The sequence below is a fragment of the Silurus aristotelis genome (assembly GCF_946808225.1).
Source record: "Silurus aristotelis genome assembly, chromosome: 15".
Lineage (NCBI taxonomy): Eukaryota > Metazoa > Chordata > Actinopteri > Siluriformes > Siluridae > Silurus > Silurus aristotelis.
This window is the reverse complement of record NC_139588.1, coordinates 24,794,437-24,812,401: the sequence shown is the minus strand read 5'-3', so window position 1 is coordinate 24,812,401 and position 17,965 is coordinate 24,794,437. Positions and strand designations below refer to the sequence as shown.

Sequence of the window (17,965 nt, the reverse complement as noted above, 5' to 3'; positions counted from 1 at the left end):
ATTCCTCTGAAAACAAGGGTTACAATCACTCTGGTTCTCAATCTGAAAACTCATACATAACACACACACACACACACACACACACACACACACACACACACACACACACACACACACACACACACACACACACACACACACACACATCTGTGAGGCAAGAGTGAAAATAATAAGGTGTGTGTCCACTAGTGCGAGAAAGAAAATAAGCCTGAACCTTGAAGTGCCAGACAATCAACCACAGTGTGTGTGTGTGTGTGTGTGTGTGTGTGTGTGTGTGTGTGTGTGTGTGTGTGTGTGTGTGTGTGTGTGTGTGTAAATAATGTCTTTCGATGACAGATGGTTTAGCTTTCAGTGTGTGTCTGTTTCTGTGTGTTTTTTGTGTGCATGTGCGCACGTGTGTGTTTATGCTTGAGTGTGTGTGTTGTTTATGCTTGTGTGTGTGTGTGTGTGTGTGTGTGTGTGTGTGTGTGTGTGTGTGTGTGTGAGAGAGAGATAATTGTCTTCCTGTTTGATTGTTTTCTTTCTCAATTCATAAACCTTTACATTATTTTTGTCATGTAAAAAATGTCAGACGTGTTTATAGTTACAATAACGAGTTCCTCCCTGGATTAAAATCTGCTATAATAGAAATAAACACACTTTCCCTCATCAGTCTCTTTTTATTCCCGCTTACAACTAATTAGGCAAAAAACTGCATTAATTTTTTTGGAAAACTGTTCGTCCTCCGTCTTCTGTCTAGATGTGGGGAATCTCGACACTGGAGACTCCTTCCATCGATGCTACACAAACGTCTTCTTACTGATACACCGGTTTATATACAGTGTGTGCTGGACACGTCCCTGTGAATGCACTGTAGCTATGGAAACTATAACATACCGGAGTGAGCCCTTAGATGTCGCCACCTTCTGACCAATCAGAGCGCAGATCTGTTAGCACTGTTAGCACACGGGCTTATTCATATCGACTCCCCGGTCCAGACTTAGAAAAGGGGCGTGGCCTAATGACAGCAGAGAGTGTATGTGTGTAAACGCTGTGCTGTTTAACGATTCCTCTCCGACATTTCATTTCCATTCGCTCTATTAAATTCCAAAATGTTTTTAAAGCTGGCTCTAATTGATCATTTGCAGATGATGAATAATTAAAAAGTGAAGGAGAGAAGGAGACGTGAGATTAATGGATCAGGAATAATTCAGGGATAATGATCTGTAATTGTGTCTCTCATGAAGCCCGTGTTTTATTACAGCGATGAAAAATGTATGTGCTGAAAACGCTGGAGGGAATTTCACTCTGTTCCTCTGATACATTCACTAAAATACCGTACAGAGGAAACAGCTGGAGTGAGAACATCCTCACGATCCAGAAACTAAGCCCACTGGAACACTGGAATGATGGAACACCAGAACACTAGATTGTTTGAACACTTGAACACTAAAACAATGGTATACAGAAATGCTGGAACACTGGAATGCTGGAACAGAATGCTGGAACACTGGTATACTGGAATGCTGGAACAGAATGCTGGAACACTGGTATACTGGAATGCTGGAACACTGGTATACTGGAATGCTGGCAATAATTGGAACAGTAAAATGCTGGAATACTAAAACAATAGAATGCTGGAATTGTTGGAACGCTAGTAGAAAAGAATGCTTCCAATAAAAGTGCATTTGACCAATACAATTCTGGAACAATAGAGTGCAGGAAACCGGGAACACTGAAACAATAGAACACTCAGAGCAATGGAATAATTGAACACTGGAACGCTAAAACTCTTGAACATTGAAACACTGGAATGCTGGCTCAATGAAATGCTGGGAACCTGGAAAATGAAACGCTAGATTAGTGGAGTGCTGGAAAAAACATGAGAAAACTGGAAGTTATTGCCACCACCATCATCATTATCATCATCATCATTATCATCATCAGAAGCAGCTGCTCATTGGTTAAGTTGTTAGACTGCTAATTGTAAGAGTTTAAACTCCATCACTACCATTTTCTCCTGCAGTTCCTTTACCCCAGGCCTCCCTGCCCTCAGCTCAGCTGCAGAAATGAGACCAAATGGATAAGAAATTTTGTCATTATCATCATCATCACCATCATTATCATCATTAATGAGTTTCAGTACTTTCTTATCTCAGAGTTAACCAGCAGATTAGTTATACATGGTTTTATCTCCTGGATATTACCATCTAATCCTGAATTACTCTTAAAACTAATAAGCTAACAGAGCTAGCTAATGTAGTTAGCAAACAGAGCTGTGTTTGTTCACAGAGATGTTCAGTAGGATCTTAATGTTTTAGCGTCTGGATGCTCATTTTGGATTTGTGGACAACAGTAAAGAAGAATTGAATATGGGTGAGGAATGCAGATGTTCTCTTTAAGTTCTAGATCTGTTCACTTTGGAACCTTTTTTTTTTTTTTTTTTTTTTTTTTATTTTTTTATATATATATAAATGCTGCTGCTGAAAACCTCTGGTCAGTCCAGAACTATAAAACTGAACGTCTGGTTGGTTCATCAGACTGCATTCGTGTTGGTCGTCTGAAAGCTGCATGTTGAGATTCATGAAATTCTGAAACATCAGAAAGAGCAATACAACACATACCAAATTTACCCGTAGCTCCAGTAAAGAATATATGACTGCAGATAAGGACAAATTATAATAAACAGAATGAGGAGCTTCACCTCTCATCTTCTGGTCCGTGTCTTTAGTCACGTGACTCCCATAATTATTCTAACAATAATGTGAAGATTCGAACCAAAAGAAACTGATTCATTGCGTTGTGTAGAGTCTGTAGGAGTCACGTGATAAAAGAAAAAACGAGAGAGATGAACTACACAATTCATTCTGTACATTTGTGTAGATAACCTACAGAATCACTCTTATAGACGACTCGTTGTTCTGAGTCGCATTAAAGACTCGTTCAAAACGAATGAATCATTCATGAATGACTCGTCACTCGTGTCCATGCTGTTATCTGGTTGGGACATTAAACTGTCTTTGTTCTGTCACTGTAACACAGCCAATCATAGGTGTCTATGAGCTCCAGAATGCAGAAGAAAGTAAAGAGCTTATTCCTCTGAGTGTGTGTTCTTCAGAACGATTCTTCACAGATCTTGAGCTTTCAGTCTCTGATTGATTGGTGAAAACTGGTTCTGGCTCATAAACAAAAAATATTTAAGTAGTATGATAACAATATAATATAAAACCATGTACAGAACGAGTGTAATGATGTCCAGCAGGAGCTTCACAACATCACAGAGTGTCTCGTTGGCTTGTTTGTTTTCCTCATCACCCTGGTTATGTCTTTTAGATTTTATACCACTACACCTGTACATTCATCATCAAATTCCCCTGCTCTGTGTGTGTGTGTGTGTGTGTGTGTGTGTGTGTGTGTGTGTGTGTGTGTGTGTGTGTCTGCAGCTCTGTGCTAATCAATATAAATCACCCTGAAGGAAACAGCAGGATCAGGACCTTCACCTGCTCAGGGACTCTGTAAATAAAAGCTAAAGGCATTGAGGCGTCATTAACGTCACCATTAACATTATTTTCTTATTAACTTCTTTATTTGCCCTGGTTCCTCTCAGCTCTGAATTACCCGACTCTCATCTCCAAAACTGTAATGTGATTTCCTGAAATGTTCATCTTCATTAGCCAAAATAAAATGAGGACATGAAGTGCAGTGTTGCAGAAAAGTCATGCTAATAATATTCCACACTTTTCTCATAGAAAATCAGTAAATGGATATTCTGACCTGGATAAAGAGTTTAATAAAAGTGTGAGGGGGGGGGGGGGGGGGGGGGGATAGCAGCGCTAACGCCACGGAGCCGTGTGACAGGATGTGGGTCATGCTAGTGATTAACCTCTGGGACAATAGCGTCGCCTGCGTGAGACCTGATTAGCCTTTCTGCTGCAGGGTCCAGGCTAAAAAAATGTGGCTCGTCAGTTTCACCGATTGACGGAGAAGAGTTTTAAAGCTGTAATTAAGCTTCAGGTCGACGTTTCTCACACCAGAACGGCCGACAGGGACGAACCACCAGCTCCCATTACTGATTAAAGTCATCCATCCACATTACAGAAATCCCACCTCCGCTTCGGAGAGTCACTCCAGCCCCGAGTTCAGGATTAATCCGGAATTCTGTGATCCTGCTGGATTTAATACCACACACATATCCATCATTACTGCGCAGGAGATTAGACACACGACTTCCTGTGGAACCTCTCACTCTTTATAACCTGACTTAAAGGATTTTTTAACACTTTCCTTCTCACATGTTAAATATTCCACAGCGAGTCGGAGTTTCGTAGCTGATTGCTGAGGACTGATTCCCTTCTATAAGCCGTGGTTTGGGTTTTTGTGTCTGTTTATTTAAACTCACAAACAGGAATTTGGATCTGATCAGAAACCCAGCAGTGGAACGAGTCTTACCAAGGCTCTGCAGAAGTGTGAATACAAAGTGACTTCATCCGGAAAATACCACCTCCACACAAACATACACTCCTCTTTCAAACATTCACATGGCCATCGCACGTGTCCAGAGGAGCTCACGGGTACACACATTAGCAAAACAGTGCTGCATCTTCACACCTTGTAAGCATCTGCCCTCTTAGCAATCTAGTTTACCTTCTAACAAAATGTCCTCCTGGCTTTTTTTTTTACAGGAACTAGCACAATCTCAGTCCAAGCTACAGAATACTGGAACTGAGGCTACAAGCGTCGCTGTTCTGCCCCACTCCAGTCCCCTCAGATCCCTCTGTAGCTTGAGACAGTGGCTGTGGAAGTGGTAGCTCAGTGCTTAAGCAGTTGGATTGTACCATTGCAGGGTTCTTGAACAATTCTCAGATGCTCAGTTATATTTCTGGATATAACCACACCGGGTAATGCCTGTGAGACCATTGCAGGCTATAAGCAAGTGAGGGCTCAGTGATTAAAGCTCTGTGTTACAGATTAGAAGGTCAGGGGTTCAAGTCTAGGTATCGCCAAGCTAACCCTTGAGACCCTCTGTGCTCCAGGGGTGCTGTATCATGGGGGACCCTGGACTCTGACCCCAGCTTCCGAACATCACTGGGACATGCAAAGAAAGAATTTCACTGCGCTGTAAAGTCCATGTTACAAGCACCTTCTTTTCTTTCTACCTTTTTTGACACCAAGACCTCCTGGATATTACCACATAGGTTAATTCCTGTAACAGGTGACTCAATGGTTAAAGCCCTGTGTTACTGATCAGAAGGTCAAGGGTTAAGGCTCCCACACCACCAAGCTCTTACTGTTGTGTTCTTACGCAAGCTCCTTAAACCTCCAAAGGATGGCTGTATCCTCGCTGACCCTGGGCTCTGATCCCAACCTCCTAACAAGCTGGGATGTAAACAATAATAATGAGCATGTGACTATCATGAAAGAAAAGTGCTGATGAGTTATCATTAGTTCTTCTCAGAGGACCTGATTGCGATTTTTCTAACCCTGTATCATTTTTGACATGAATGTAATTAAAAGCTCTCTCTCGATGCTCCAGATGCAGTCTGTTAGCTCACTGCTGATTCATGACTGGCTTCCCTCAGGCTGGTGTGAAATGTGACAGATTTGAGGGTGTTTTTCTGCACCTCTGAATTCCTGTAGCACGCTGACAAAACCAGGCTGTGATGGAGGCGTTTACAGGAAGGTGATGCGGCCATAAATCACCACAACAACCCGGTTCTGTTTAACGCAGCAGAGCGGCGATAAATCATCACCGCTGGCTGGAGCAGACGGCTCGGCTTTTAAACCATACGTCCCGGCAGCGTGTTCCTGCAGGTCCTGGATGTTTGATGGATGGCTGGAACAGAAAGTGTGACACTTTCTGCAATGCTGTATGTCACACCACTGTGGGGATGAAAATATCTGGCAGGAGAACAAAAGCGAAAAACAATGAAAAGGAGAGAAACAAAATAAAGTTATATTTTTATCTGAATGTCTCTGAGATTGGATTGAACCTCAGGGCTTGGGGCCAATGCGTGGAGTTTAATGCTGCGGTACTTTATTTCATTTCAGATTTCAAAATGACAGAACTGTTGGAACTGATCGGGATTTCAGTATAAACACTCAGAGGTGCTGTCTGGTAGAACATTGCTACTGCAAGCTGCTCCGAGAAGAACATTTTGTAGCGTAGCTCAGCATGGATTCATCTGGGAAATAACTCGCACTCAGAGAAAATTCTGGGCTCCGTCCCAAACCACATTCTGTACACTATATACGTCTAGAAAAAGGGGTAAATGTGTAAAGGGGGATTCTTTCTAGTCACATGTACATATTGGAATTCCTTCTTCATGTGTCCCAGTGATGTTAGGAAGCTGGGGTCAGAGCGAGGGACAGCAACGATACAGCACAGCTGGACCTCTGAGGGTTAAGGGCCTTGCCCAAGGGCCCAAGAGAGGCAGATTGTGGAGGCAGATTGAATCCATTACCTTCTGATTAGTAACCCAGGGCCTTAATCACTGAGCTTCCACTTCCCTGGATTTTCTTTGTACCTGATTTCACATGATTTTCAGAAATAAACATTCTCATTTGCATATATCGACACCCACAAAACTCCAAAAAAGTTTTTGCCACTACTATATGAATGATCAGGGTGAACAACAGAACAGAGAGTTCCCTGGACTTATTTCTGCACTAATAATTACAATAATATTAATAATAATAAAATAAGACGCTAAACCCCGCCCACTCAGATATGCCTTATTTATTGATATGGGATGCATATAACATGAATATAAAGGTAGATTTTATACCCAGTGTAGAGTTGACGTTTTATTACAGACGTGTTCATGTGTTTCGTTGTTGTTGTAGATGTTTGTGTGACTGATTGTCTCCTAACCTGCCGTGACTGTTGGGTTTATTCGTGTTGGTTGGGGTTTGGACGATACAGTATTTCCTCATGTAAAGCCACAGTGAGTTGATTAGAGACGTGTAAATTGTGTCTCACCTTGAGCCAGACGTCTGATCTCACCTCAGCCTCTCAGGTCTCCTCTAATGGAATTGTCTGAGTATATCACAAACGTCCTCATCATTCAGCAAGCCAAGGTTTAACACTAATCCGTTTAAGTATTGATCATCCCAGTGTGTCTGTGTGTGTGTGTGTGTGTGTGTGTGTGTGTGTGTGTGTGTGGGAGAGAGAGAATTTCCCGCAGGAAAACACTGTTAGATTGTCTTTGAGCTTGTGTTTTCACCCAGCAGGAGACAAGATGCCTTTCTTTTCTCTCCTCCTCTCCTCTTCTCCTCTCCTCTCTCTCTCTCTCTCTCTCTCTCTCTCTGTCAGTTTTTTTGAAACTCAAACACAGACGTGTGTTACTTGTGTAACAGTGCTACGGCATTCCTAACACTGTAGCCATGAAAAACACACAACACACCACATATACACAAATCAACACACAAACCAACACTAAGTTTAAAATGTAGATCAGTTGGTATGAAAGAGTTTGAAGATTCGCTCTGTTTACAAAAACGTAATTTATTTATTTACGTTTCCACACTATAACCTTCTAATTATTCTCTGTGTACAGTAATACAGCGCCCCTAGTGTTCTTCTGGAACATGTTCTGCAAGTCTTCTTTTGGAAGCATGTTGAGGATCTTCTGCTATTAACACAGAATCTCCACAACGGTGTCAAAACAGCGTCCTTTGAGCTTCATCTTCAACTTCAAGAAGAGGGTGAAGTCCACAGGAGAGGAATCTGGTGATTAGGGTGGGTGTAGACGTGAGATTGTGATGTTTCGCGATCAAAGTGGAGCGATCAAAGGTGTTGATAACAATAAAGCAGGTAAAGTTCCTCTGTTTCCACAGCCTTCTGCCTACACAGGGAACACAGTGTCTCCTCTCACCTCAGACATCCTGGATCTGAGTAGAGTTTCATTCAGGACTAGGTGTGAGATGGTGCTCCTGCCCAGGTTCTCTTCCCAGCACAGAAATGGACATTGGAAAGATGGAGCTCAGTGGTTAAGATGTTGAACTTCTGTTCAGAAGATTGTAAGTTCACATTCCAACAAGCTCCCACTCCTGGGCCCCTGAGCAAGGCCCTTAATCTTCAGCTGCTCACTACATAAAAGAGATAATAGCTATCTTGTATGAGGGGCTCTGTAAAATGCTGTAGATGTTGCTGCAGGGCCTGAGTGTGGTATGAGGTTACTGCATTTTAAATGGGTGTAGAACTTCAGAGACCTTCTCTGGACCCTGATTAGGAGCAGGTATTTTCCTACAGCAGCTCTGCAGAAGAAGTTTGTTTGTGTTCTGAGTAGTCCTAAGATACAAATTTGAGTATACAGAGTTTTGATTTCTTTGTTTTCTAATCTAGAAACATCTCAACTCTCAGAGTTTTGGTTTTCAGTTCCATCCCAGTCAAACTGAAGTTGGAGGATTCCTTCCAGGTCCAGATTTGATAATTGATTGGTTTTTCCTTCACCTCGATCTGTTATAAGAGATCATGACTGACTAAACATCTCGCTGATGTCCAAGTAGCTGCTCAAGTTCCTCTGCAGTTCCTGACTGAATGATCAATTCTCCTATGAAGAGGAAACATGACATTTAGGATGCAGTCAGCATTAATCCAGGAGCTGCAGAATGATTTATTATTATTATCACTAATTTATTTATCAAATGCTGAATGAAGTGCAGTTTAGTCAAAAGTTTTTGCCCCCATCCTATTTTCCAGTAGGTTTAGGGAAAGTTCTTCATTTTAGACTAAGACACAATAATACTGTACATGTTCTACAAACCAAGCAAAGACCTTCAGGTTTGGTCTACATGCTTATCATGATGGTGTGTAGATTCTCTCTCTCTCTCTCTCTCTCTCTCTCTCTCTCTCTCTCTCTCTCTCTCTCTCTCTATACTTGATAATTTATGATGTTCTGCTCGTTGCAGAATGAGGAATCTCTCTCCTCTATACACCATTAATAATTATATTGTTTTTTACTTTCACCAAAAATATTTAAAGTTCATAATTCACTCACTCTGAGAAAAGTTTTGAATCCATATATTTATCAGTGGCGGGCGGTGAGGGTCAGTAAAGCCTCTCTGCTAGTCTAAACACTATCAGAAGCTCTGAACTACATTTATAACCTAAATTCCAATGTTTGTTCCATGAAATTGCACTGCTTCCTGTCAGGGATCTCCCTGCCACGCCCCCCTCTATAGCAGTCACGCTGTTTTCCTTGATTACCGACAGCTGTGGCTCATTAAAGATCAGACTACTTAAACTCACGTTCTTGAGTCACAGGCTGTCGGTCGTTGCATTGTCATGCTGGAAAATCGCGTGGCTGCTCGAACGCCGGCATTTACAGCTGGCGTTATCTCTGAACTCCATTTCCGTATTGGATTACTCCGATGGCTTTGCTTACTTTGGATTATGCTTTGGACATTCGTGCTCATGATGGATAACTCGTTTCGAGCGGATGTCTTTATTTGTTGTTTTCCTCGGCTTGTGAGTGTTTTGTATTTTTGCTAGTCAATAAAGACAATGATCGGATTATATCTGCTTCCGCGTCAGCAGCCTGACACTTCCAGTACGTGTATGTGAAAAGTAGATTTTTTGTCCAATCAGATTTCAGCCTCTATGTGCTGCCATGTGAATCTAATCTACCCAGAACCTTCAGAATCAGTACTGCTGGCCTTTTACCTCAGAGAATATTATGAATGGATCTGTTTCTTTAACCAATCAGATTTCAGATTCTCCTCACAGGGCCGCTCGCTGGCCCAGAATAGCGTCAGCATTTTTCCGTCCTCTGATTGGTTGTTCAGAGGGAAACTGTTACAGCCGAGTTCGACTGGTAAAACACGTGTGTAGCTCTGCACACGTTCATACATCTGAGTTAGACTTTTTTATGACTACGGAGGAAGAGAAATTTATTTGGTCTCAGACACTTAAAAATCCATTATGAAGAAAAGCGAGACATGGTGAGGAGGTCACCAACCCTGAAGCTCGCTAGCGTGTCTCAGCCCGGGAAAGGGTTTGATCTCCACTTCCAGACCAGTGAATACGAGCGGTACCACTGGATTACAGCCTCTGGGGGGCGCTGCACATTATGCGTCTGCATCTCTGGTGAGTAGGTTGTGTTTTATTTAAATATGTAATGTTTTTGTCATGTTATTAGACAAATATTGATTGTGAACTGCTCCAGATGTTGTAGGTGCACAGTTGTGGTTGTAGTGTGGAGGTTTGGAGTGTAACTGGGTTTGTTGCTTTAGTAAAATGGTTTTCACCTCCAGATGTGAAACGTCTCTCTGTAATGCCATGTGTTGTTATATTGTGTATTGCATTGATCAGTGTTGGGCAGTAACGCGTTACTGTAACGCAGGTACTTTTGACAGTAATTAATACTGTAACGCGTTACTTTTAAAAATAAAGTAACTCCGTTAGCGTGTGGTTTGTTACCTGTTACTTTATTAAATGAATGAATTTGGGCTGAAGTGTAGACTACAGTCTGACCTGTTTACAGCAGAGACACATTGTAGGATTGGTGGATGAACCACTGTAAACAGGAAGAAGACGCACTGTGGGCGTGTCTCCGTTTATTCAGGTCTGTGCGGCAGTAATGGCGAGTCGAGGCGAGAGCAAGACGAGTTTCTCAAAGTGGAAATATGATCATTATTACACTTTAATTTTTAGTCAAATGTAAGTTGTGTCTTTCTGGTTCGAAGCTCGTATCTACTGCGATAAACAGCAACTTCAATCTGTTGAAGCTCCTCCAGGACCTCCATGACAGGACAAAGCTAGAAGCTAGAAGCTTTGCGATAACCCGCTGCTCTACATTGTTGATAGTTTTCATACTTCAGCTGTGAAAGGAACATGTTTAAGAGCTCAACACAACAGCAGAAGCAACTTTAGTGTTTGATTGTGAATCTATTATTCAGCTTGTTTTGTTGTTTATGTCAGAAATCCTTGTGATATATTCAGTGTGTGCTGCTCTGACTTTAATATAATAGTGTTTATAAATTACTTTGTGTTTAAGTCAGTTTTATATAGTTTTTGTATAAACCATAATGCATAAAAGGGCATTAATGGGAACATTAAAGAAGCTTCTTTAACAGTAACACATTACTTTTTGAATGAAGTAAGTAGTAACTGTAACGAGCACAACACTGGTATTGATGGTTTCTATAATTGAGACGTGATAGTGGTGGTATTAAGAGGTGGATTGAGTCGAGTACGTCCTCACTGAAGGCTCGCCGGTACCAAATACACGGCCCGCCACTGGTATAAAACAGCTCTCATACACAAATGCATAGTAAGATTTTAAAAAAAGAAAAAATATTTTAAAACATATTTTGTTTTCTTTTATTTATACACTAAACTATACAGTCTGTACATGTAAAAAATTTCTATGTATTTTTTTACTTCATAAATATTTTTATGATATTCTGAGTGAATCTTTACTTTAATTTTTTTACTTTTAGCAACTGAAACAAATAAATTTCCCTCTGGGATTAATAAAGTATTGACCTGTGAACTTTAATGTCAATGTGCCGAGATCAGCGTTAACATGCAGTTAGTATCTCACTAGAAGAGCAAGAGTAATGTACATGACAGTCGCTGTGAAAAGTGGAAACATTCATGACTTATTCCAGAAAGTGATTGAAATCCTGAACCAACATGACTCCCATTCCACACTTCAACACCATGCAGTTCCGTCTGGACTGCGGCTCGTTAGCAGTGACTTTACCATACAACAAGTCCTGTAAGTGTTATTTAGAGAGCAAACAGTCATCTGGAGTGATATTTATCATGGAACCACCTGCCCAGTCACCTCACCTTAATCCTACTGAACTGCTCTGAGATGCAGAAGAAAGTAATCTCCATCTAGTGAAGAACATCTTTAGAGACTTTAACATGAGACGCAGCAAAATATTTCATCTGAATGTTTGGAGAAAAGTGTCCAGATGCTGAGAGTGTGTAAAGCTGTTCTTCATGCTGAGGGAGGATTTTACAATGAAAATAAAGTGGAACATCTGTACATTTATAGATCAAAGGAAACAGAAACAAAAGAAACATGCAGGTGTCTCTCAAAAAACGTATCAGAGTTTGAGAGGAACTGTACCGTATATAAATGTAGATAAAGAGCTGTAAAAAACAGAGGTAAGTGTATCACAGTGGATACAAACAGTGCAGGCGTGAGGTGAAGAGCAGCTTAATGTAAATTATAAAATATGAAGATAAAGAGATGCATAGTACAGAAAAATGGGGTAAAAATATCCAGTGAGGGTCATGTGACTATACAGCGATCAAATAAAAATAAAATCACCTTCTTAGCAGATAAATATAAATACTTTTACAGACATCAGAGTGAGCAGCACTAGCTGTCGCTATGACAACAATGAAGACAGAAAGCATGCTGAGAACAAACAGACATTTACAGATTATAAGTAGGGTTTGGATGAGGGTTAGTGGGGTTTGGATGAGGGTTAGTGGGGGTAAGTGGGGTTAGGATGAGGGTTAGTGGGGTTAGGATGAGGGTTAGTGGGGTTAGGATGAGGGTTAGTGGGGTTAGGATGAGGGTTAGTGGGGGTTAGGATGAGGGTTAGTGGGGGTTAGTGGGGTTAGGATGAGGGTTAGTGGGGTTTGGATGAGGGTTATTGGGGTTTGGATGAGGGTTAGTGGGGTTAGGATGAGGGTTAGTGGGGGTTAGTGGGGTTAGGATGAGGGTTAGTGGGGTTTGGATGAGGGTTATTGGGGTTTGGATGAGGGTTAGTGGGGGTAAGTGGGGTTAGGATGAGGGTTAGTGGGGTTAGGATGAGGGTTAGTGGGGTAAGGATGAGGGTTAGTGGGGGTTAGTGGGGTTAGGATGAGGGTTAGTGGGGTTAGGATGAGGGTTAGTGGGGGTTAGTGGGGTTAGGATGAGGGTTAGTGGGGTTAGGATGAGGGTTAGTGGGGGTTAGTGGGGTTAGGATGAGGGTTAGTGGGGTTTGGATGAGGGTTATTGGGCTTTGGATGAGGGTTAGTGGGGGTAAGTGGGGTTAGGATGAGGGTTAGTGGGGTTAGGATGAGGGTTAGTGGGGTTAGGATGAGGGTTAGTGGGGGTTAGTGGGGTTAGGATGAGGGTTAGTGGGGTTTGGATGAGGGTTATTGGGGTTTGGATGAGGGTTAGTGGGGGTAAGTGGGGTTAGGATGAGGGTTAGTGGGGTTAGGATGAGGGTTAGTGGGGTTAGGATGAGGGTTAGTGGGGTAAGGATGAGGGTTAGTGGGGGTTAGTGGGGTTAGGATGAGGGTTAGTGGGGTTAGGATGAGGGTTAGTGGGGGTTAGTGGGGTTAGGATGAGGGTTAGTGGGGTTTGGATGAGGGTTATTGGGCTTTGGATGAGGGTTAGTGGGGGTAAGTGGGGTTAGGATGAGGGTTAGTGGGGTTAGGATGAGGGTTAGTGGGGTTAGGATGAGGGTTAGTGGGGGTTAGTGGGGTTAGGATGAGGGTTAGTGGGGGTTAGTGGGGTTAGGATGAGGGTTAGTGGGGTTTGGATGAGGGTTATTGGGGTTTGGATGAGGGTTTCTGACATCTTCAGGACAGAGTGTACACTTCATTATGGATTCTCAGAAACATGATGTGATGTTTTTTTTTTTTTTACGTCTTAACTTTAAGAGAGAGAAAATGTGCGGCCGGCAAGGAAACATCAAACGAAACGATAAATGGATAAATAGTATGAGCTGTAAATATTTAATAAGCAAAAAAATGCCCTTGATGAATTGTTGTGGTTAAAGTGATCAATCATTTTAACAAGTACAGCAAAAAAAAAAAAAGGGATTTCAGATTACCATCATCATCACAACAATCACTGATACCTGAAACCTGAATGAACTGTAGCGTAACCTCAGGGTGGAGGTAGAGAACATGTCTTACCTCTGTCAGTCCTCAGTACGAGGTGGTAAATAGTAACTTGTGCTGGATTAGGGATCAGAAGCAGGACTGCAGCACAGCGTTAGACAGTAAAAAGATTTTATTCAGAATCGATGCTGAGGCTCTTCATCTATATTAAGAAGCTACAGAACAGACAGCAGTGTTTTGTTCACATCAAACACTTTTCTGTTCAGTATTTACATAAAAAACAGATGTTTCACTTCCTAGTGTCATAATGTACTTTGGACTAAACACACACACAGACACACACACACACACACACACACACACACACTCAGGAGACAGGTTTGTGTGTGTTACTGTTCAGCGTGGAAACGCTTGTGATGTAGTGTAAAACCAGAGCAGTGGCATCTCGTCATGTTGAAAGTGTCACCCAGCCATCTGGTGAAGGAGAATCACTTCCTGTCACAGCGCAGCTGTTTTATTATAATGGAGCGAGTCGAAGTGTCAGTGATCTCAACTTCCTCTCAGAGTCACACAAACACGTCTTAATTAAGAAAGAGACTGAAAACTGAAGAGCTTCTTTAAAAGTTTCTAAAATAATGCATGTAATGAACAAGCTGCATTTTTACTCACATTTACCCCCTTATACATAAACACTTGCTACGATCAGGGGTAGTGGTGTTAGGATCAGGCTTAGTGGTGTTAGTGTCAGGGGTAGTTAGTTATAATCAGGGTTAGTAGTGTTAGGATCAGGGGTACTGGTGTTAAGATCAGGGGTACTGGTGTTAGGATCAGGGTCAGTGGTGTTAGGATCAGGGGTACTAGTGTTAGGATTCGGGTCAGTGGTGTTAGGAACAGGGTACTGGTGTTGGGATCAGGGTCAGGGGTGTTAGGATTTGGGGTACTGGTGTTCGGATCAGGGTAAGAAGTGTTAGGGTCAGGGGTACTGGTGTTAGGATCAGGGTTAATGGTGTTATGATCAGGGGTACTGGTGTTAGGATCAAGGGGTTCTGGTGATAGGATCAGGGTCAGTAATTTTAGGGTCAGGTCTACAGGTCAGGGTTAGTGGTGTTAGGGTCAGGGGTACTGGGGTTAGGGTCAGGGTTAATGGTGTTAGGATCAGGGTTGGTGGTGTTTGGGTAAGGGGTACTGGGGTTGGGTCAGGCTTAGTGGTGTTTGGGTCAGGGTTGGTGGTGTTAGGATCAGGTTTAGTTGTGTCAGGGTCAGGGGTACTGGGGTTAGGGTCAGGCTTAGTAGTGTTTGGGTCAGGGTTGGAGGTGTTAGGATCAGGTTTAGTTGTGTTAGGGCCAGGGGTACTGGGGTTAGGGTCAGGCTTAATGGTATTTGGGTCAGGGATAGTCGGGTTCGGGTCAGGGTTAATGGTGTTAGGGTCAGGGTTTGTGGGATTAGGATCATGATTGCTGATGTAAGGGTTAGTGGGGTTAGGGTACGGGGTAATGGGGATGGTACAGGGGTAGTGGGGTTTGTGTAAGGGGTAGTGAAGTTAGGCTAACTGGTGGTGATTCAAGGGTAAGGGGTAGTGAGGTTAGGGTAAGTTGTATAGGAGTTAGAGTCTGGGGTAGTAGGGTTAGTGTCCGGGGTAGTGAAGTTAGGGGAAGTGGTAGTGAAGTTAGGGGAAGGGGGTAGTTAGAGTAAGGGGTAGTGGGGTAAAGGGTAGTGAAGTTAGGGTAAGGGATAGTGAAGTTAGGGTAAGGGGTAGTTAGGGTAAGGGGTATTGAAGTTAGGGTAAGGGGTAGTGGGGTAAGGGGTAGTGAAGTTAGGGTAAGGGGGAGTAAAGTTAGGGTAAGGGGTAGTGAAATAGGGGTAAGGGGTAGTGAAGTTAGGGTAAGGGGTAGTGAAGTTAGGGTAAGGGGTAGTTAGGGTAAGGGGTAGTGAAGTTAGGGTAAGGGGTAGTTAGGGTAAGGGGTAGTTAGGGTAAGGTGTGGTTAGGGTAAGGGGTGGTGAAGTTAGGGTAAGGGGTGGTGAAGTTAGGGTAAGGGGTATTGAAGTTAGGGTAAGGGGTAGTTAGGGTAAGGGGTAGTGAAGTTAGGGTAAGGTGTGGTTAGGGTAAGGGGTGGTGAGGTTAGGGTAAGGGGTAGTGGGGTTTGGGTAAGGGTAGTGGGGTTAGGGTCTGGGGTAAGGGTTAGTCTAATTCTAACCCCACTAACCGAAAAGGAGGTCTTTAGGTGCTCAGAGAATCCTGTATAACAGTCAGGTTTCATTAGCATCAGTAACTTTAGTTTGACCTGCAGTTTCTGTTTCTCAGGTAACTATGAGGGATGTAGCTTTAGCGCTTTATGCAAGGCTTTGTGTGGAGTCTAAACGGATCCTGAAATCTATCAGCATATTACAGATTTAACTCGGGGGGAAGAAATACAGCACACCTGCGCTAAACATTACTGTTCCTGTTCCCTGGCTCTCGCTGATCTCCTGCTTTACTGTGTTTTATTGCTCAGATCCATCACCATGAAACATCCATCCTGCACGCATTCTTTACAAAAGCAATAAAGCAGCTCTTATTATGGCCATCACACACACACACACACACACACACACACACACACACACACACACACACACACACACACACACACACTGAGTGTGTGTTTCCCCTGTAGTGGTTATGCTGACTGGTGTGTTTTTTTTTAACCCTGTGTCAGGTGCTGCGGTTGTAGCAGGTGTGTTCCTGTACACAGGGGTTACACACCAGCAGTGACTGCAGCGAGACAGCGAATTACACACCAAGGAGGAGGAGGAGGAGGAGAAAGAGGAAAAGAAGTACGAGGAGGAAGAGAAGAAGAAGTAGGAGGAGAAAGATGGAGAGGAGAAGAAGGGAGAGAACATGAAGGAGGAGGAGGAGGAGAAGAAGATGGAGGAGGAAGAGGAGGAGGAAGAGAAGATGCGGGAGGAGGAGGTGGAGGAGGAGGCTTCATCTTCACCAATCTGCTTAATTAGATCAAGATTTAACATGAAATGACCAACATCTGTGTGAAGATTTCTGGTGAGAATTATGTACAAGTGGGCGGAGTTTTATTCTGGATTTAGATTTATTCTTAGATAGAATTATTTTAGAATTTTTAGCAAGAGTTTATATTTTGGACATGTAGGTGAAGCTTTTTATTTATGTTTTTGGCCAAGTGGAAGGACTTTAGATTTTGGATTTATATCTGTTCTGATGGTAAACTTGTTTCCTGCAGAGGACCAGCTGAGGAACTCTCACAGTCTCAGGTTGGGTGTTTTCCTGGTAGTGTGTAGAGATGTGAGGAACACAGGTCAGGGGTTAAACTGATGTTAATCTCACTAGAGGGAGTAAAAGACACGAGTCAACATGAGTTTAATTGAGTAAAGGATGAAGTCAGATTTGTGTTATTTACTGCTTGGTGCTTTGTGAGGGCTTTAGTATATTGTGAGGCCTCTCCTGGTGAGGTCACAATGTGTGAGAGTGGAATTGGACCGTAAAGATGAAGACAATGTGTGAAAATCAATAACTTTAAAGTATATTAAGCATCTTGAATGTCAGTGGAGATGAACGAGGTGAACTTCATTCTGGGATCTGAGACGCAGATCCTGAGATTCTACCATGAAGACGTGTGGACTGTTGAAGAGACCCAGAATAAGTGTGTGTGAGCTGCTGGCTAAAACCCTCAGTCTCAGAAACTCAGAAATCACAATGCTAATGTTCTTAAACTGAACAACTGCATGATGTGAGAGAGCTGCTGCAGCCACTGACACTTCTCCTGATGTGTTAAAGATCTTTCACACTCGGACTGAACCCGTGTGTCCCCGGGGGGAGGCTCATAATCACATCTTTACTTTCAGCATGGAGGAAACTAGAATTTCCTGTAAATGTTTAAAATACACTCTGAATGTTGATCCTTCACATCTCAATGTTTTTATTTCCACTAAACGGCTTCTCGAAGGCTACAATTGTAGCATCGCTAATAACTGGATCTTTTCCCATGTCAGTGCAGCAGTGTTTATTTCCTGTTCTCTACTTCCTGTTTGGGGGTCTGTCTGTAAAGTCATGTGACTCATTACAGCTTCAGGAGAGACAAGAATTCACTGTGAGCTTCATGTCTCACTACAGTTAATGGACCAATCAGATCAGTTCACAGCTTCAAATCATCCAATCAGGTGTGAGTGAGAGCTGCT

At 42.7% G+C, this 17,965-nt stretch overlaps 1 long non-coding RNA gene across 1 annotated transcript in view; it reads right to left on the bottom strand.

Annotated features, from left to right (window-relative positions):
- Nucleotides 1-17,965, bottom strand: part of LOC310737999 — a 174,074-nt gene that overhangs the window by 48,237 nt on the left and 107,872 nt on the right. The window lies entirely within an intron of this gene.